The 21,218-nt window shown below is 46.2% G+C and overlaps 1 protein-coding gene across 1 annotated transcript in view; it reads right to left on the bottom strand.

The window, feature by feature from the left end:
* LOC126986637 (uncharacterized) overlaps nucleotides 1-5,405 on the bottom strand; it is a 48,649-nt gene extending 43,244 nt beyond the window's left edge. The window contains exon 1 of the mRNA XM_050842917.1: nucleotides 5,096-5,405. The gene's annotated coding sequence lies outside the window, so the exon portion shown is untranslated. The remainder of the gene's footprint in view (nucleotides 1-5,095) is intronic.
* Between the last annotated feature and the right edge of the window lie 15,813 nt (nucleotides 5,406-21,218).

The following is a 21,218-nucleotide window of genomic DNA, read 5'->3' on the forward strand; positions in this document are numbered from 1 at the left end:
ACGGTGAGGGAGAGAGGAGTAATGGAAACATGGAAAAGCAGGCCACAGAAAGCACGCTGGCTGATAAAGAAGCTGCCTGATTTAGTGTGATTCTGTTTTTGTAGTGATCAGTTCGAAAAGTTTATCAATGACTTGAGGAATAGACTAAAGTACTTGCTATACGAATACTTGAGGGACTGTTCCGTTCACTCCACTTGCGTTAAAGTATCGGTCACTGCAACCTGTTTATATGCATTTTTTTTTTAGGAGTGGATCAGTTTCGCACTAAAAAAATATGCAGGAAGGTTGTTGCAGTGGCGGGTGACGTCCTGAGAAAAAACAACAACAACTATTGCCGATATATGTAAGTTATTATTCTCTTTAAACTGAGTCAGCTAGGGAAGGGAGAAAAATGAAGGGGAGGAGGGGAGGAAAGTCTATAACCCCTTCTCTCCCCACTTAGCCCTTTTCTCCTCTCCCTTAAGCCCTATGCCAAGGTTGGGGAAGGGAAAGGGGAGGGAATGGGAGGGGAGGGGAGATAAATGGAGGGGAATGGGGAGGTGAGGGTTGGGGTATGGGAAGAAAGAGATAAATAGAGGGAGGGGAAAAGGGTAAGAAGGGGAGGGGAGGAATGAGGGAAGGGAGGGGAAGGGAGCAGGGGAGAGGAGGGGAAGGATGGGGAGGCAGATCAAACACCTTTACCTACCTACCCAAATCATAGGTAAGAGAGGTAGGTATTCTCTCTCTCTCTCTCTCTCTCTCTCTCTCTCTCTCTCTCAGTGGTGTGTAATTGCATGTAATTACTTTTCCTTTTTTGGTAGCGGTAAGTGTGTGCCAATCTGTCCGTCAATCAAGTCTCTCTCTCTCTCTCTCTCTCTCTCTCTCTCTCTCTCTCTCTCGATGACGGTTTACATTTAGGTAACAAACACGATATTTGACATGTATACTAATGTAAACACACACACACACACACACACACACACACACAGGAGAGCCTTGTAGCAAGATAATTATGTAAGGCTATGTTGAAATCATCTTCCACCTTCTCTCTCTCTCTCTCTCTCTCTCTCTCTCTCTCTCTCTCTCTCTCTCTCTCTCTCTCTCTCTGTTCTCCCTTACCTGCCATAAGCGCCCTTCTGTGTGTACTAACTTCATGCTGAATCATATGTGTACGTGTGTGTGTGTGTGTGTGTGTGTGTGTGTGTGTGTGTGTGTGTGTGTGTGTGTGTGTGTGTGTGTGTGTTTCGTATGCTTTGCTTTCTCCTCTCTTTCTTCATCTTTTCCTCTCTTTTGTTACTAACTTTTCCTTTTTATTCTTTTCTTCAGCTTTGTCTCCTCCCTCCTCCTCCTCCTCCTTCGTTTTCTATTCTTCTTCCTCCTCTCTCTTTATCAGTGTCACCATCACCATCATTCCTTCTTCATCTTCTTTCTCTAATTCATCTTCTTGCTTCTTCTTTTCCTTCTATTCTTTCTCTTTTTTATCTTCTCCTTTTTCCTCTTCTTCTCCCTTTCTTTATCCTTTTACTCCTCCTTCTCCTCTTCCCCATCTTCTTTCTCCTCCGTCTCCTTCTCTTCTTTATCACCTTCTCCTCTTCTTCCTTTCTTTCTTCTCATTCTCCTTAGTAGGCGAAACAAAACAGAATCTTCCTGTTGTCTTTACTATTGCTTGCTACAACGTTCCTTCTCTCGCCCTTCTCGAAGTCCTAACAAGCTATAACATTCAGTATGTCTCTTTTCCTAACCCTTCTTTCATCTCCTGCCTCTACGTCCTCTCCTCTACATCCTCTCTCTCTTTCTCTCTCCTCCCCATTGCCCTTGACTTCCTTTTCCTGTTCTCCAAGTCCTCCCGTCTAACCTTTCCTTCCATTCAGTGTCTTCCTTTGTTTCCTTTCATCTCCCTTCCCTTCCCTCGTCTCATACAGTTATTCGATACAAGAGAACATAGAGAGACATAAGAACATAAGCACACACACACACACACACACACACACACACACACACACACACATATTGTTTGACCGAAGCACCAATACTTATCAGTGCATATATAATAATAATAATATGTGTGTGTGTGTGTGTGTGTGTGTGTGTGTGTGTGTTCATGTTATAGGGCACTGATAAAGGAGGTTGCCAGCTTGCGTGTTACTGATGGAGTATTATGAGGGCTGAGGGTGGCAGTGAGGAGGAGGAGGAGGAGGAGGAGGGAGTAATTATGAATACACTTGTGTACGTTTTAAATTCACCGGTTTAGACAAGTGCTTTTTCATGTGCACAGCGGACGACATTCACACGCACACACACACACACACACACACACTCGACATGACTTCGTTTCTTCTCTTTCGTAACTCTCTTTCTGTTTTCGCTCTCATTTCGTTTACTTGGTATTCTTTACTTCTCTTCTTATTTTCTTCTTAAGGCTTTGGTGGACGAGTTTGATTTCCTTCCTCGCCTTGACTGATGCAAAAAGAAAAATTAGGAAACGAAAATACGGAACGATACAATTTCAACACAACACAACACAACGCAACACAACACATATACACGAGGAAACGTTTGAACATTCTCTGAGACCTTTTGGATTCTTTTTAGGAGCAGCGAGTAGCGGGCTTTTTTTTATTATTGTTTCCTTTTTTGTGTGCCCTTGAGCTGTCTCCTTTGTTGTAAAAAAAAAAAGAGACGTTACGGTTTGAAGTCAACGTAACACACACATAAAAAAAAAGGGTACTGACACATGAAAAAAAAAGGAAGAAAAACTACAAAAATACGGGACAGTACGATTTTAACACAACAGGCAACACAAAAAAATATAAATGAACATTCTCTTGGACATTGCGATTTCACGTCAACACATCACACAACAACAACAACAACAACAAAAAAAAAACCATACTGACATTAATTTGGACATTACGATTCCAACTCAACATTCAAGAAGAGGTTAGATAAAGTCATGGATAGTGAGGTTAGGTGGGGTTAGGTTTACAGGAGCTACCTTGTATAAACCTACCGGCCTCTTGCAGACTCCTCTTCAAAGCAAAGCAAGAAAAACAAAGGTACACAAACACTTAACTGGACATCACGAATTTACGTCCGTGCAACACAAATAAAAAAGGAGACACTGACAGTTCCCTTAACGTCCTGACTTCGGCAACACAAGAGAGATAAGAGAAGGCATGAGTACTTTCTTACTGCTTAGTGAGGTAGAAAGGAAGACGTGCTGGGAAGGGGGTTAGTCAGTCAGGGAGGTGGAGAGGGGAGGATGATAAACAGTTGTAGCAGTGGTAGCAGTAGTAGTAGTAGTAGTAGTAGTAATGTATAATGTAGGCTTGCTAATTGGTTCAGAGATACCTTTCTTCCCCCTTCCCTCCTCTCCTTTTCCTTCCCTTCCCTTCCTCTCCTCTTCTCTCCCTCCCCTCTCCCACACAAACACACATGCATGCATACTGTCACTTAAATAAACTCCTATTGCACTCTCATAACGTCTTGGTATACCGACACACACTCTCTCCAAACACACCCACACCCACCCACACCCACACACCCACACACACATAGCGGCGTAACATGATATTTATCTATCTGACAGGTTCGAGAAACGTTCAAAGATTATACTCCTTGACCGTCATTATCTTCACATCAATATCCTACCCACAACTAATAATCTCTTACTCCCATATTGCTTTTTTTTGCGGTTACGACTCATTATCCTCTATAGTAACAACAACAACAACAATAACAACAACAATCAGGACACCTCTCCTCCCGAAATTGACCTCTCTTTTTGGCCACTCCTTTGACCTCTATTCAGGAGCAGTAAGTAGCGGGCTCTTTTTAATATTTTTCTTAATATTTTTTTTCTTTACGCCCTTGAACTGTCTCCTTAGCTGTAAAACAACAACACTTCGGTACTCCCGCAACAACCCTCACTTTTACAACACTACCTCACACCGAAAAGTAATACCAAAGATCTTTGCTAATGGTGTATTACTCCCACACAACGCCGCCTCCTCTCTCTACAGCAACGTTTCTTTACTCCTACAGCTGCCCTTATCTGTACGACGGGTCCTCACTCACACAACACCTCGTAGACATTGCAATACTTCCTTACCCTCATAACACTCAACACATAATCCTTTCGCCTATCGCAACACTCCCTCCTCTTTGCAACACTCCTACACACACACAACACCCCTTAGCCATCGCAACACTCCACTCACAACACCCCTTCACCTATAAAACACTCCTGGACTCAACAACACTCCCTTACTCTCACAAAACTCCTTAATCACAGCCTCTCCATCTATGCAACACTATCCTGCACACCCACTCGCAACACTCTTACACACACAACACCCCTTAGCTATCGCAACACTCCACTCACAACACCCTTTCGCCTATAAAACACTATTCTCCCCCTCGCAACACTCCTGCACACACAGAACACACCTCACCCTTCGCAACACTCCACACACACTATCCCTTCATCTGAACAACACTATCCTCGCCCTCGCAACACTTCTGGACACACACAACACACCTCACCCATTGCAACACTCCACACACACTATCTCTCCATCTGGACAACACTATCCTCGCCCTCGCAACACCCCTGGACTCATACAACACTCCCTTACTCTCACAACACTCCTTAATCACAGCCTCTCTTCATCTGGACAACACTATCCTCGCTCTCGCAACACTCCTGGACACACACAACACACCTCACCCATCGCAACACTCCACACACACTTGGCTGTATTCTTAAACATATTGACGGGCAAGCACATATTTTACAAGGCTCTCCAAGGAGGTATAGGAATTTCCAGGGGTACTTTTATGGCCCTGGTGGCAGTTTGATCCTTCTTCTGTACCGTGAACCTATAAAAACACTCATTAGAATCCGATTAATCTCCTTTTCGGCCTTTGGAAATGGTTGATGATAGGGTTGGAAGCCTCTGAGAATACCGTCCTCTATCTCTACATCTGGACAACACTATTCTCCCCCTCGCAACACCCTCAGCCTTCGCAACACGTCCGCAAGTCACCTCCTTTCCCTGTTAATCCACGTTTCGGGCGCCATGGCACCTTTCCTCGCTAACACAAGTCTACTCACGGCTCTGGCGGGCTGGAGGGGCGTGGCTCTTCGCTGGGTCCCGAGCAGGTGTTCCCGGCGGCACTTGTCACGGCCTGAGCCACCAGAGGGTCGGGCACTAACACCGAGTGGCCGCCCTTCACTGCCCAGGGAGGGGACGGGAGCGGGGAGGGTGCGGCGGCTGTGGCGGCGGCTGTGGCACTCCAACACTCACTGCGCCAAGGGATGACACCTACTAATTCAACGGAGCGACGGACCCTAAGTAGGCACCCTTGAAGACGCCACGCCGCTGCCACTCCTCCGCCTGGCGCCGTCCTGGGTCCCACTGCTCGCCCCTAGCCCCAACCCTGCCCCAAGCTCAGCCTCGAGCCGGGATAACTGTCGAGGGAGCGGTATAATCTTGAGGTTAATGCACATGGAGGTGTTTGGACGCGCGTCTGGCAGAGCGGCGCACGTGGGCAGTGGTCGCGGTACGAGAGTTGCCAAGGTCGTCTGCTTCCTCGGCGACCTCACCTCGTAACCCGGACGCGCCTCTACCAGGCTGACATCACTCCCCTACAGCTACAGCTCCCCACTCCCAATCACTCAACAGGGGCGGGGGGAAGGGCGAGAGGGAGGCTTCGACGTGTCCTGCAGCCGCGGTGGGAGGGGCTGAGGGCCGGGCGGCGGGAGGGTGCCAGGACTGACTCATCCACCTGCAGCTACATCGCTTCCCGCTGCGTCCTCCCCTCCAGGGGCGAGAAGAGCGGGAGGAGTGTCAATAAAGGAGGGGGCAAGGCAAGGGTGTTTTTTGCTCCCTCCCGTCCATGTGTTTCTCTTGGCATCATTATCATCGCCGTGCTCCTGCTCCCGCGTCTGCACCTCCAGGGGCTGAAGGAAGAGCGGGAAAGCTGCGCCTTGTGTCTTGTGCAGCGGCGGGGCGGCGGGCGGCAGGCAGCCTTTGCTCCCTCCCCGCCGAGGGCCGCGCGGCGCTCCTCGGCAGTGCCTTGTTTTTGTCGCCTGGCGTCTGGAACACCTCACGCACATCCTGGTGGTGTAGGGAGACGCGGCCGAAGAACGGAGGCGCCGTGAGAGGCGGAAGGGCGTGCTGGAGGAAAGGAGGGGGCAAGGGTGGAGGAAAGGAGAGGGCAAGGGCGTAGGTAAGGGGAGGAGAGGGAAGGAGGCCAAGTGCAGGTGCCGCGTGTCACCGCCTCGCACCTTCACGCCGCCGCCCGGCCGTGTTTATTTCCAACTTTTTCTGTGTGCCTCGCCGTGCCGGGGCGCCGCCGCCCCCGCGGTCACTGCTCGCAGGGCGGGTTTTAGGGGACACTCACAGGACTGGGCCCAGTGCTTTACATGATCCATGTTCCACATGCTGATGCGGTACTCACAGGCCATCATGCTATCTACCCCCTGCAGTCCCCGGCCCTGGCATGGCTTAATCCGGCACTAACTCTTCCCATCTTGCCTATTTGCCAGTCTAATAAAGATTGATTGGACGCTTTACTCGCAGAACTCAGTATTGCATTAGGCCCAATCGGGTACTACGACCACCGACGGGGTCAGGAGCCATGTTTGCAGATTTAAGCTGCAACAAGTATGACACGACGCCTCACAAATAAACGGTAGAGGCCCAGCGTGCCGCAGCCCTGACGGAGCCCCGCAACACACATACACACACACACCCCTGTTGGCTCCCGCCCGCGCCCCCCGCCCACTGCCAGGCACCGGCACCTTAGCAGGTCACCGCGCCGGGGCAACTATCAATTAAGCGCCATTACCCGTCACTAACCGGTCTGGCAAGATAACGTATCCCACATGTACATAGTTGGTTAAGTAGGTCACGCTTCTGGTCGGCCGCCGCGCCTGGCCGGCCACATGCTGGACCGAAAGAAAGCAAAGGTGTTAAATGCCAGTGTTGAGCAGCGGCGGCATAATGATAGCCGTGTATGGCGAGCAGGTGAGAGCAGCCAGGGAGGGAGGAGGGGAGAGGGATGAAGGAAAGAAGGGAGGAAGCCAACAAGGTGGAAAGACAGGGAGACAGGGGAAAGGAGTTACATGCCAATCCTCAGCTGCGTTGGGCCCAGTAATAGCTGCCTACAGAAAATAAATGTCCATTATAAAGATGATAAACTGGACGGCAGCGCCAGACGGGATGAGAGGCGAATCTGGCGAAGACTTTCCCTCCGCGCGGCACCGAACCCAAGGGAAGACGATAACAACATAAGAACATAAGAACATGAGAGCATAAGGACATTAGAACATAAGGATATAGGACATAAGAGCATAGGAACATAAGGATATAGAAACATAAGAACATAAGAACATAAGGACAAGAGGAGTCTGCAGTCGATGAAACACATGGCTCACAGCGACAGTGAAAAGATGAACTAAAGACACACACGACTCGCTTCTGGCTCACGACGGCGGGTGGAATGAGACCGAAGCCAACTCTTGTAAGGCTCAGAGGCATTACAAGGAGACCAGACCTAATCAGCCCCAGAGAACAACTCAAACATTGCCTGAGTCTACGTGTGTGTTGAGGCAAAGCGAGCAGGGTAGGAGGGAAGGAAGGAAAGAGGGACAGAAGGAGGTAGGGAAGGAAGAAGAGAGGAAGAGAAAATAGGGAAATTATATCAGGGTGAAATGAGAAAGGAAAGCGTAATAGGGAAAAATGAAGGAAAATAGTCAGGTAGGAGAGACTTTAAGAAGGGAAGGAAGAAAAAAGAGGAGGAAAAGGGATATACTGAGAAAGATGAGGGGAGGAAAAGTTTCAGAGAGCAAAGAAGGAAGAGAAGGGCGGTAGGCAAGGATGGAAGGAAAGAGAGAGGAGAGGAGAGAAGGAAAAGAGGAAAAGGTAAATAGGCTGGGATGGAGAGAAAGGAGGGAGGTAGAGGTACAACAGACAGACAGAGGAAGGAAGCAAGACCTTGATGGAGAGGAACAACAGCATGTAACGTACTTCAGATAAATTGATGTTCGTGGTGCAGCGAAAAAAGAAGTCACGAGAAGCAACATTGAGGCAACGAAGGCGAGGGAAAACACTTTGAGAGAACGTGAAGAAAAGTATAAAAAGAGAGGAATCGAGGAATAAATAAAGAATGGGGGAATGGGAGGGAAAACCGAGTACCTGAAAAAAATATGAGAGGAATAAAGGAAGACTTGAATAATGGAAGAGTGAGAGAGAACACTAAAAACTCTACAAAAAAAAAGCATGAGGGGGAGGAATAGAGGTTAGATGATGCAGAATGGAAAACAAGATGAAAAACAAGGAATCTGGTAAAAAGTATGAAAAATGAGAATAGTGAAATATTTGATGAATGCGTGAATGGAAAAGATGAATAATAATAATAGAAGATGCAAAATAAAGACAAAAATAAAGGATGAAAGTATAAAAAAAGGAAAAAAAAAGGAAAAAAGAGAAGCAAAATTAGTATGCAAATAACAGAGGCCATAAAGATGAAAAGAAAATCGCAACACAGAGAAAGAAAGAGTTGAAAGATAAAGATAAAGAAATAAGAAATAGAGAGAAATAAAGAGAAAGAAAGAAAGAAAGAAAGAAAACAAATACATGGACAAAATATATACAGAAATGCAGAGAAAGAAAGAAAGAAAGAGAGAAAGAAAGGAGAGAAAACAAATACATAGACAAAAGATATACAGAAATGCAGAGAAATAAAAGACGCGAAAAATAAAAGAAAGAAAAGAGAGATAATAAAGGAAAGGCCATAAAAGAGAAACCGAAGAAGCAAATAGAAAAAAAAACAATGACATGAAAAAGACAGAACGAGATATAAACACACACACACACACACACACACACACACACACACACACACACACACACACACACACACACACACACACACACACACACACACACACACACACACACACACACACACACACACACACACACAAACACACACACACACACCTTTACTTTTCCACATACGAAGAAAGACGAGCTTGAATAATATGTAAAAAAAATCGGGACTGAAGGAGAAAGTGTATTTAGGTAAAGGTCGGGAGAGAGAGAGAGAGAGAGAGAGAGAGAGAGAGAGAGAGAGAGAGATCTCTCTCTCTCGATCTGTCCCAGGCTAGGCAAGGAGTAGTGTGGATCCTTAACAAAGCCGTCAGCTAACCTGAATACAGCTAACAGAGATGTGAAGGACAACACCAATGTAGTGGCAATGAAATGAGATTCAATAAGATGAGCACGATGAAGCGCTCACTAAACTACCGACAGGAAAAAAATGCATTATTATTATGAGGTACAAGCTACTTTTACTGTCCTCGTGAGTGTTTTTATTAATACACAACCACCCCTACGAGAGTATCTGATAATTCTTGCAACTTCTAAAATGTTTTCCGCCTTCATTAAACTATACATTATTTACATTTTTCTCCTTGTCTTGTTTGCGCCATCCTAATACCAGCATAGTCTATGTATGCGCTGGATGTAGCAATCAGCCCGTCAGTGGTTCAAAGCAGGCTCATGGATCGGGTTTGGCACGCTGGTATTATAGGAAATCGTCTCAAGGGAGTTAACCGAATCATTATATTTACAAAACGGAAAAAAAACAACAACAAAGAAAAAGGCAACGAGACAAGTAAGACCCACTTTAAGCAGAACAAGTTCATGAGTAAGAAGGAAAAAAGCAACATTGTAAAAGGTAACGAAATCAACCTTACGAAAACGAACAGACTCAACCCAGATCAAACGCCTTCACTGCAGCGGCCCGGCCTATGTAAATGGGCGCAATAAAACACAAACTTTTGATTTATATATTACATTGATCTTCTTTTTAGTGTTGTTTTAGTATTTAGTATTGAGTAGCGGGCTTTTTTTTTAATATTGCTTCCTTTTTTGGTGCCCTTGAGCTGTCTCCTTTGTTGTAAAAAAATAAAAATAAAATTGTTGATGCTAATGATATTAAACGAACGCTTTCACTACGGGCTAATATAGGCTCGGCTTGTAGACATGTTGCATTACAAGCTCTCCTTCATCAAGACATGTTAGTAGTTATTACCAAGTCAAAGCTCACGGCAGCTTCTCAACACTCCTTCACTTCTGATTTTTTTTTTTACAACAAAGGAGACAGCTCAAGGGCACAAAAAAAGTAAACAATAATAAAAAAGCCCGCTACTCGCTCCTCACAAAAAGGATCCAAGGAGGTGGCCGAAAGAGAGGTCAATTTCGGGAGGAGAGGTGTCCAGATAAACTCCACACTTCACTTACATTTACACTCTTACTAACAGAGTAGATTAATATGTTGAGTGTAGTCATTACTTAACCCGTAACAGCGGCTTATACAAAACTCTTAGGGAACGGTGCCTGGTTGGTTGATAGTGTTGGAGCCGATTTTTGGGGACGGCCGCGGCGGGGAGAGCTTGTAATGTTTTGGGGACGGCCGCGGCGGGGAGAGCTTGTAATGTTTTGGGGACGGCCGCGGCGGGGAGAGCTTGTAATGTTTTGGGGACGGCCGCGGCGGGGAGAGCTTGTAATGTTTTGGGGACGGCCGCGGCGGGGAGAGTTTGTAATGTTTTGGGGATGGCCGCGGCGGGGAGAGCTTGTAATGTTTCGGGGACGGCCGCGGCGGGGAGAGCTTGTAATGTTTCGGGGACGGCCGCAGGGGAGAGCTTGTTTTGTTTTGGGGACGGCCGCGGCGGGGAGAGCTTGTAATGTTTTGGGGACGGCCGCGGCGGGGAGAGCTTGTAATGTTTAGGGGACGGCCGCGGGGGAGAGCTTGTAATGTTTGGGGATTTGCGCGGCGGGGAGAGCTTGTAATGTTTTGGGGACGGCCGCGGCGGGGAGAGCTTGTAATGTTTCGGGGACGGCCGCGGCGGGGAGAGCTTGTAATGTTTCGGGGACGGCCGCGGGGAGAGCTTGTAATGTTTCGGGGACGGCCGCTGCGGGGAGAGCTTGTCATGTTTCGGGGACGGCCGCGGCGGTGAGAGCTTGTAATGTTATGGGGACGGTCAGGCGGGGAGAGCTTGTAATGTTATGGGGACGGCCGCGGGAGAGCTTGTAATGTTTCGGGGACGGCCGCGGCGGGGAGAGCTTGTAATGTTTTGGGGACGGCCGCGGCGGGGAGAGCTTGTAATGTTTTGGGGACGGCCGCGGCGGGGAGAGCTTGTAATGTTTCGGGGACGGCCGCGGCGGGGAGAGCTTGTAATGTTTCGGGGACGGCCGCGGCGGGGAGAGCTTGTAATGTTTCGGGGACGGCCGCGGCGGGGAGAGCTTGTAATGTTTCGGGGACGGCCGCGGCGGGGAGAGCTTGTAATGTTTTGGGGACGGCCGCGGCGGGGAGAGCTTGTAATGTTTCGGGGACGGCCGCGGCGGGGAGAGCTTGTAATGTTATGGGGACGGCCGCGGCGGGGAGAGCTTGTAATGTGGCCGATGACCGTGTAATGATGTAGACACGACCCTGTGGCTGTGTTTACATGTACGTGTGGCTATGTATACATGAGTACGCGGAGGAGGAGGCGGCAGTCAAGGCTAGGAAGGGGCCGCTGTGTGTGTTAATGGCCTTGCTCCATTTGCATACACATGTACGTGTACGCGAGTGTACACGCACAGAGGCTCTAAGTGTATCATTCCGTATGCAGTCGTGTGTGTGTGTGTGTGTGTGTGTGTGTGTGTGTGTGTGTGTGTGTGTGTGTGTGTGTTTCATTGGTTGTCAGTAACTTCCTTTTGTTGTTAATCTAAGGTTATAAGCGAAACTAGACACACACACACACACACACACACACACACACACACACACACACACACACACACACACACACACACACACATCACTTACATTATCTAATATAGACAACTGTACACGTATGCAAATCTCTCTCTCTCTCTCATATATGTGTGTGTGTGTGTGTGTGTGTGGCAAAGGACAGACAGACAGACAAACAAACAAACAAACAAACAAACAAACAATAAAAACCCGTCCCCCTTGTTTACAAAGGACACAAATGGACGTTCCTTTCCCTCTCCCTTTCTTTTGTCCTTCACTGGCCGTCTCTACAACATAATTATGCATCGCCTCTGCTTGCCAACCTCAACTGCGGGGTTTTCTGATTCTTTTTCTCCCTCTCTGTTTACTGTTTATCTTTCCGCTTGCCTGTCCGTCTGTCTCCTTGTCTGTCCGTCATTGTATCTATCTTGTAATGTCTCTCTTTATCTGTCTATCTATCTATGTATGCCTGTCTATCTGTCTCCTTGTCTGTCCGTCATTGTATCTATCTTGTCTGTCTATCTCTTTATCTGTCTATCTATCTATGTATGCCTGTCTATCTGTCTCCTTGTCTGTCCGTCATTGTATCTATCTTGTCTGTCTCTCTTTATCTGTCTATCTATCTATGTATGCATGTATCTATCTGTGTATGTGTGTTTGTGTATGTGTAAAGGATAATGGGGTTTGAGATGGTAGAAAGAAGAGTAAAAAAGATGAGGAAGGAAAATAGATGCTGCCAGAAGATAAGAGGAGAAAGGGAGAAGAGGGAGAAAGAGAGGGGTGGAGGCTGAGGAAAGGTAGAAAAGGGATGAGCGGGAAGATGTGAAGAGAGGCGAGAATTTGTAGAAGGGGAGGAATAGGGAGGCAGCCGGGGAAGGGGATGAGGAAAGGAAGGGAATGCAAGGAAGGGAAAGATGGTGGATGACGATGGATGAAGAAGGTGGAAGAAGAAGAGGAGGAGGAGGAAGTGGAAGAAGAGGAAGAGGAGGAGGAGGAGGAGGGCGGAAGTAGTGGATGGGCAGCTCACGTGTTTGTTTACGAGACTCAGAAACACAAGGACGCGGAGGTCATGACGGAGGGAGGGAAGGAGGAAGGGAGGGAAGGATAGTGAGAGTTGAAAGGAGAAATTGAGGGAGTGAGACAAAAACGAGGGAAGGAAGGCGAGCAGGAAAGTAAGATTGGCGATGAAGGGAAATAATTCACACTTGGAAAGGTGTGTGTGTGTGTGTGTGTGTGTGTGTGTGTGTGTGTGTGTGTGTGTGTGTGTGTGTGTGTGTGTGTGTGTGTGTGTGAGATAGATAGATAGATAGATAGATAGATAGAGATAGATAGATAGATAGATAGATAGAGAGAGAGAGAGAGAGAGAGAGAGAGAGAGAGAGAGAGAGAGAGAGAGAGAGAGAGAGAGAGAGAGAGAGAGAGAGAGAGAGAGAGAGAGAGAGAGAGAGAGAGAGAGAGAGAGAGAGAGAGAGAGAGAGAGAGAGAGAGAGAGAGAGAGAGAGAGAGAGAGAGAGAGAGAGAGAATGAAACATATTGCTTTTTTTAATCCTTCTTGACATAAATTCTTTAAACAAACAAATGAGAAACGCTGAAGGGGTAGACGGTTGAGGAGGGAGGGAGGAAGGGGGAGGTAGGAAAGGGAAGGAGAGAAAATTTAAAGTGCCCATATTTTAAAAACTATTCCTCCTCTTTTCCCCTGCAGCATGAATGGGAGGAAGAGGAAGAGATGAATGATGATGAGGAGGAGGAGTAGGAGGAAGAGGGAGGTGACAAAGAAACATGGAAACTTGAAAGAGAAGAGTCGCAATTTCTTAAAACAAATGACTAAAGACTAGGAGGAGGCAACTACTGATCCATTAGTAAAAGAGGCTTACAGGAGGCTCGTGAGGGTAATGCTAAACTTAAAATTGGATTGCGCGAGTGCAGGGGCAGCGAAGGACGAATGTTAACAGGGAAGAGAAGAGAGGAGGAGCTTCACTGTGATGGAGTTCGGGGAAGCACATTGCAGTAACGTAGAGGCGTTCAAAATTTTCCTGTTGCGGTTTGGTTTTGACTTTGGTATTGCCGACATGACGCTGCTTTGAGACTTTGAAGGGTGCTGAGAGGTCCGTGTCGCAGCTGAATAAGTGAACAGAAGAAAAGAGGCAGACAGACACAACAGATAAACAGACAAATAGACACAGACAGACAGATAGACACACAGACAAACAGACAGATGGGCAGATATTCAAGCAAACAGACAGACAGAATGACACACCAGCACACGCACACACACACACACACACACACAGGGACAGACACACACATAAACAAGCCTGGCATCGCAAACAGACCGCCGCTTGGACTTTCCCGCCCTGAGATTCTTAATTCATCATACACACACACACACACACACACACACACACACACACTGACACACAGACACACGCACAGAGACACATCCTCACCACCCCCACTCCCACCATCACCACCACTACCACCACCACCATCATCACCACCACGTTCTTACAAATTACTGTATTCTGGACGGTGGTGATGGTGGTGTTTGGGGCAACCTGCGTATCATCACCGCCTCCAGCCGATATTAATCCACCGCAGCACAAAGGATTTTCCCAGCGTCCCTCACCTCTCTCTCTCCCTGTATTATATTATAGTGGAACCAAATTGTCGAGTCCGTTGTGGCGTTGGCTCCCGCGGGTCTATTTCTCCCCTCTGCTCTGCCACACAATCCCAACACCTATGTTTTCCTCTCATATGTTACCTACAGCTTACATATGAGAGGAAGAGATAGGTGTTGGGAGCCTACCCCAGACCGACCTCGACATATTTGGAAGACTATAGTTTAATTCCTCCATCCTACTGCGGTAAAGGTCCTAGTGTCATCTCTCCTGGTTCTCTGTCTGTCATAATTTCTACAATACCTAGGTTGCCACTCCGTTACTTTGGTTGTCCGTCTGTTATCAGTACTACGCATGGCACTACCTAAGTCCATATCTTGTTATTAATCGTCATTAGAATCTTCAACTTTTGGCTGCTCCTCTGATTCTTGACGCTAGCTTATATATGCCAACAGTTATCTCTTCCTTTCTCTCTAACACAACAAGCCGCATACTCGTCCAATCCCTTCCAAAGTCTATATTGTGTAGGGTGACTTTTGGCTGTTCCTCTGATTCTCGATACTCGCTTATATATGCCGACACTTGCCTCTCCCTTTCTCTCTAACACAACAAGCCGCAAACTCCTTCAATCCAATCCAAAGTCTATATTGTGTAGGGTGACAGAGGTGCTGATGGTTGTAGAAGTGATGGCAACAATGCAGGGTGTAATGATAGTGGTAGTGTGAGGGTGGTAGTGGCAGTAACAATCGTGGTGATGGTGGTGGTAGTACTGGTGGAAAATGTTGTTGTTGTTGTTGTGGTGGTGGTGGTACTGAAAATAGTTGTGGCATTAGTGGTTGTGGTGGAGGGTGGAAGTTGTAGAGTGTAGGTGGTGGTTGCGGTGGGGGTGATTATAGTGGTGGTGGTTGTGGTAGTAGGCGCAGAGTTGGTGGTATTAGTAAATGGTGGGGAAGATCCAGGATAGATAGACAGATAGATAAATAGATAGATTAATATGAAAGAAGATATAGAGAAAGGAAAAGAGAAATCCAGCATTGTTAACGAGGCAGGATTGAATTTGACAAACATACCAACACACGGACAGAACAGAGAGAGAGACAGACAGACAAACAGACGGACGCGGGAGAGGCGGCCATACTGACAGACAGCCCAAACAGGTCTTACCGGAACGAGACACCGAGGAAGAATCGTTACTGACAGCGACAGCCACAACAGGAAGGAGAAAAGAAGTACAAGCGGCAGGAAAAGAAAAAAAAGATGGTGAAGAAGAAGAAAAGGAAGAAGAAGAAGAAGAAGGAGAAGAAGAAGAAGAAGAAGAAGAAGAAAAAAAAGAAGAAGAAGAGGAAGAAGAAGAAGAAGAAGAAGAAGAAGAAGAAGAAGAAGAAGAAGAAGAAGAAGAAGAAGAAGAAGAAGAAGAAGAAGAAGAAGAAGAAGAAGAAGAAGAAGAAGAAGAAGAAGAAGAAGAAGAAGAAGAAGAAGAAGAAGAAGAAGAAGAAGAAGAAGAAGAAGAAGAAGAAGAAGAAGAAGAAAAAAAAAAAGAAGAAGAAGGAGGAGAAGAAAAAGAAGAAGAAGAAGAAGAAGAAGAAGAAGAAGAAAAAGAAGAAGAAGAAGAAGAAGGAAAAGACGAAAACGAAGAAGAAGAAGACAAAGAAAAAGAAGAAGAAGAAGAAGATGATAATAATGATCATAACAATAATAATGAGAAGATAATTATGATGTCGGCGATGATAAGTGAAGAAATACAATAGGAACAAGAAAACAAGAAAAAAAAAATAAGAAAAAAACGAGATAAAAAGAAAAAAAAGATAATACATGAAAATAAGAAATTAGCGAAGACAAAAATTAATACACTTTCAAAACCATCAATGTTGTTCAGCCTTTATTGAAGAGGAAAAACAACAACAAAGCAAAACAAAAACAAACTATTAAACGAAAGAGCAAACAAAACAAAGAAGAAAAACAACAAAACAAGAAACCAAAAACATAAGGAAAAGTTTAGAAAAAAGGAAAAAATAATCCAAAAGTGTGAACTATCGTAAAACAAAAGACAAACACACACACACACACGCACACACGCACACACACACACACACACACACACACACACACACACACACACACATCTCTCTCTCTCTCTCTCTCTCTCTCTCTCTCTCTCTCTCTCTCGTCTTCACTGGAGCAAAAAAAAAGTAGAACCTGGGCTAGTTCTTGACGTCATCCTCCTACACAAGCTTCCGCAAGAGGAGGAGGAGGAGGAGGAGGAGGAGGAGGGAGCAAAAAAAGCGAAGAAAAAAAGGGATGAGGTGTAGGAGGAGCAGGAAGAGGAGCAGGAGCAGGAGGAGGAGGAGGAGGAGAAGAAGGGGGAGGAGGAGGAGGAGACGGAGGTGAAATAAGAACATTAAGATGAAATACGGGTCTGGGAGGAGGAGGAGGAGGAGGAGGAGGAGGAGGAGGAGGAGGAGGAGGAGGAGGCGGAACATTCTAATATGTGGGAAGGGCGTTTTAATGATGGGGAGGGGAAAAGTGGAGAGAGAGAGAGAGAGGGTGGGGGGGAGGAGGAGAGGGAGAGAGAAGGGGAAGGAAGAGAGGGAGACAGAGGGGGGGGAGGAGGAGGGAGGAGGGAGGAGGAGAAGGAGGTGAGGGAAGTGGAAGAAAAATATGCATAGAAAATAAAACCCCATAAAAAAGATGCAGAAAGATAGAGAAGAGAGACGGAGGAAAATGTTTATGTAAATTGAAAACCGAGGAGGAGGAGGAGGAGGAGGAGGAGGAGGAGGTATGTTAAGAAGGAAGGATATGCAGGATAGAGATAACTGTTAATAGAAGGGGTGAGAGGAGGAGGAGGAAGAAGAGGAGGAGGAGGAGGAGGAGGAGGAGGAGGAGAAGAAGGAGGAGGAGAGGGAAGAGGAGGAGGAGGAGGAGGACGGGGTTTTCCAGAGCAATGTTTGGGTAAGGTTGCGTCTATGTGTGTGTGTGTGTGTGTGTGTGTGTGTGTGTGTGTGTGTGTGTGTGTGTGTGTGTGTGTATGTGCTTGTGTTTATCAAAGGGGGGGTGGGGGGGGAGGAGAGGAAGAGGCGCTCATTCCTGCACCGCCTGAACAGAAGGTAACGAGGCTGCCTGTATTCAGCTGGGCGTCGCCACCTTGAGCGCCGCGCACCTGACTAACAAGTGTGGGGCGGGCGCCAGGCACACACGTCACGGGGTGGTGCTGGGAAAGGGGCTGAACCTCACCTAACCTGATGTAACAACACGGATTCCAGGTTAGGTGAGGTGGGGTGAAGGAGGAAGGGGGGAGGAGCGGAGGGAAGGGGAGGGAAGCGGAGTTGAGAGGAGAGGAGAGAGAAAGAAGAGAGGAGGCCTAACGTAACCTAACCCAAAACGCATATCATCATTATATTCTACTTTACAGGAAATCAGAAAAGAACTGTCATTATCTTATTTGACTTAAGATTTAGGCAGAAATGAAAAGGCCAATTCTAGAACACTCAAACCCTGAATAACGAAGGCAACTATACAAAATTGGGCGTCACATGTTGAAAAATTGATGTAAACAAAAACCTGGAAATCACTGAAAAATGACTTGGGCAATTATTTTATGAGGGTGACGATATACTAGAATGCAAAATTAGATCCAACAGCACAAAATCCAACCTTAGAACCTAACTCCAAAAGCTAAATTCAGAGTTTGCAAATAGAGAACCTGGTCGAAATTTGCCTAGCCTGATCCAACAACACGGAATCCAGTCTAAGAACCTTGCCCCCAAAACGTAAAGATTAGGGTTTGCAAATAGAGAACCTGGTCGAACTTTGCTTAGCCTGACCCTACAACACGGAATCCAGTCTAAGAACCTTGCCCCCAAAACGTAAAGATTAGGGTTTGCAAATAGAGAACCTGGTCGAAATTTGCCTAGCCTGATCCACCAACACGGAATCCAGTCTAAGAACCTTGCCCCCAAAACGTAAAGATTAGGGTTTGCAAATAGAGAACCTGGTCGAAATTTGCCTAGCCTGACCCTACAACACGGAATCCAGTCTAAGAACCTTGCCCCCAAAACGTAAAGATTAGGGTTTGCAAATAGAGAACCTGGTCGAAATTTGCCTAGCCTGATCCACCAACACGGAATCCAGTCTAAGAACCTTTCCCAAAAAACGTAAAGATTAGGGTTTGCAAATAGAGAACCTGGTCGAACTTTGCTTAGCCTGATCCAGCAACAGGACATCCTACCTAACGTAACCAACCCTCAAAGAAGTAAACATCAGGGAGCAGAAACAGAGGACGTCGAGCTCGAACTTCGCTTAACCCGATCCAACAACAACGAAATCCTGCTTAACCACCTAACCCCAAAAAGTAAAGTAATCATCAGGGTGCGCAAATGGAGAAGCTGCATTCATTTCAAGAAGGGTCAGCCGTAGAAGTGCTGAAGTCATCCTCAAGTAATATGCAGGATTAGTCAGCGTGAGTTCAGCATTAGTCAGACCTTATCTCGGCTATTTCGTGTAGGTCTTATGCAGTCTCATTATAGGAGGGAGATCAAAATGTTTTTATCTGTGCAAAGGTGTGACTAAATTTGGTTCATGATTAGAAAAACTTGCCCTTTTAATGGATAGGCTTAAGTGCTTTAGCTTGGGTTCTCTAAAAAGGGTAAGTAAGCGCAGAGACTTGATCGAAGTATACAAATGGATGAAGGGCTTTAATATGGGTAGTGTCAAATAGTTATGGCAATTAAAGAGCAGGGCAGGACTCGCAGTAATGGATTTGTTAGATAGATTCAGTAAGGACACACGCACGAGTTAGTTTACCAGCAGATTAATGGGTTAGTGGAGCAAGCTGAGAGGTCGTGTCGTGCGTGCCAAAAAGATCCCTTCAAGAAAAAGTCCCGATAAATTCAAGAACGAGGAGGAGAGGTCGCGTTATGTTTACAAGGAGAGGCCCTGGTGTGTGGACTGACGGGTAGCTTGTCTCCTTGTGTTCTTGTGTTCCAATGCTCAAAGACAAAGAACGACTCTGATCTAACCCAGCCTAATATAATCAAATCTAACTTAATCAACAGCATGAAGGCGACGCGAGGTATACATGTTTGCTGTCTTGATTTGATAGGACACATGAAGGAAGATAGCCACTGTAAGGCGGTAATAAGGTTGTCACAAGGTAGAAACGAAGGTGAGGAACAAGGGTGGCGGGAACGATGTTACATATACGTCTTCCCACACTAGATATAGATAACAAAGATAATGAAATAAATGTATGGATGAAACCCTTAACACAGAGAGAGACAGACACACACACTAACAAACACACAAACAAACAAACATTAAACAATCACACATAATCAGCCACACCACAAATCAGCAATCATGGCCTCACACACACACACACACACACACACACACACACACACACACACACACACACACACACACACACACACACACACACACACACACACACACACACACACACACACACACGCTTCCCTTTACTTCTCTTTAATTATACAAATGCCAAAAGCTTTTCAAATCGTGAGGTACAACTTTTTCCCTTCAAAACCACCACCACCACCACCACCTCCACCTCCACCTTCTATTATAGTTCTGTGGGTGGAGGTGCTGAGGTGGAGGACTAATGAGGCACGTCGTGATAATGTCAACAGGGTGGTACTCCGTTATCGGCTACAGATCGAACAGGTAGTCTTACAGGTAGGGAGGTGATCATGTCTAGTTAATCAGGAAAGGTAGAGGGACGGTATATCTGCAGTGTTGTTGTTGTTGCTGTAGTAGTAGTAGTAGTAGTAGTAGTAGTATCTGTTATCTCTACATCTATCTCTATCTCTCGGTGAAGCTTCAGTTATCTCGTTACGATGGTGTTATCTATGACGACGCGTTGGTGTTGATGATAGAAAAGTTTATTGTTATTTATTGTGGTACAAGTTACAGATATCTTAGTTAGTATACGCCCTTTAAATAGTTTCATAAGGGAACGTAAAGTCTAAAGGGATGTGAATCATGTTTAAAAAGTATTTGTTGTTCTTATTCTTAGTCTTCTTTGTATTGTTAGTATTATTATTTTCATTGTCCATCATGTTACAAGTGGTTCCTGGTGCTCACTTTGGAGTCTCGTCAGCGGACACCAACCGGATACGAGAAGCTGTATGGAGGAACTTGTATAACGAAGAACGAGAAACAAAAGCAAAACGAACGACGAGAAAGTTGAAAGGACAATCAAGTTCAGAAAATAGAAGAGAAGTGAACGGCTGAAGAAATCCAGACAAAATGTGTATGTATGTATGTATTATGTATGCGTGTATGTGTGAGTGTTTGTATGTATGTATGTATGTGTGTGTACAAAATTAGGAACAAGCACAAGTTTAACAAGAAAAATCATGTACGGAAGGAGCTAGAAAAGATAGAAATAGTAGGAGAGAGAGAGAGAGAGAGAGAGAGAGAGAGAGAGAGAGAGAGAGAGAGAGAGAGAGAGAGAGAGAGAGAGAGAGAGAGAGAGAGAGAGAGAGAGAGAGAGAGAGAGAGAGAGAGAGAGAGAGAGAGAGAGAGAGAGAGAGAGAGCCACAGACTATTACGTAAAAAGGCGCACAAACAAACATGCAGAGCCGAAGAAATAAAGAGCATAATAAACAACGAGGAACAAAGACACGATCACACAAAAGAGACGAGATGAAAAGAACTGAAGAATGAGGAAGGCTGGAGAAGTAAGAGAGAAGGGAGGGAGGGAGGGAGGGAGGGAGGGAGAGAGGGAGAGAAAATTATGCTAAATCGCTGTGGGTTACTACGCCATCCACGATGTAGATGCCAAGG

The sequence above is a fragment of the Eriocheir sinensis genome, chromosome 62 (assembly GCF_024679095.1).
Source record: "Eriocheir sinensis breed Jianghai 21 chromosome 62, ASM2467909v1, whole genome shotgun sequence".
NCBI classification, from domain to species: Eukaryota; Metazoa; Arthropoda; class Malacostraca; order Decapoda; family Varunidae; genus Eriocheir; species Eriocheir sinensis.